This window comes from Plasmopara halstedii (assembly GCF_900000015.1).
Source record: "Plasmopara halstedii genome assembly, contig: Scaffold_3060, whole genome shotgun sequence".
Classification (NCBI taxonomy): Eukaryota; Oomycota; class Peronosporomycetes; order Peronosporales; family Peronosporaceae; genus Plasmopara; species Plasmopara halstedii.
In genome coordinates this window covers 832,346-832,697 of record NW_020189964.1, presented here as the reverse complement: position 1 = coordinate 832,697, position 352 = coordinate 832,346, and positions in this window count along the sequence as shown.

The window sequence follows — 352 nt, the reverse complement described above, 5'->3', positions numbered from 1 at the left end:
GGAAGGTCATGCCATGTGATCTCCCACCGGGTTTTATACCACCAGACCCACGTCATTTCCACCAGGTTGGGGTCAACTCCCACTTGATCATCGTGCCATGTCGAATCGGGGACACCAACAGAAAGTCGAGCGCCATTCTCCGACCGACTTTAGAAAGGACCGCAGTGAGAAGACCACAACCTGCCGTTGTCCAGCTTCGTTCGACTGGGTAGCTTGCTGAGCGCATTAATTGAAGCAACAACTGAAGTCGCTGTCGTTTCAAATGTGCTTCAATGTATGGGATATCCAGTCCTCCTTCGCTCCTTGGGAGAAACGAAAACTCTTGCGGAATGAGTTGGATATGGGTTGCGCA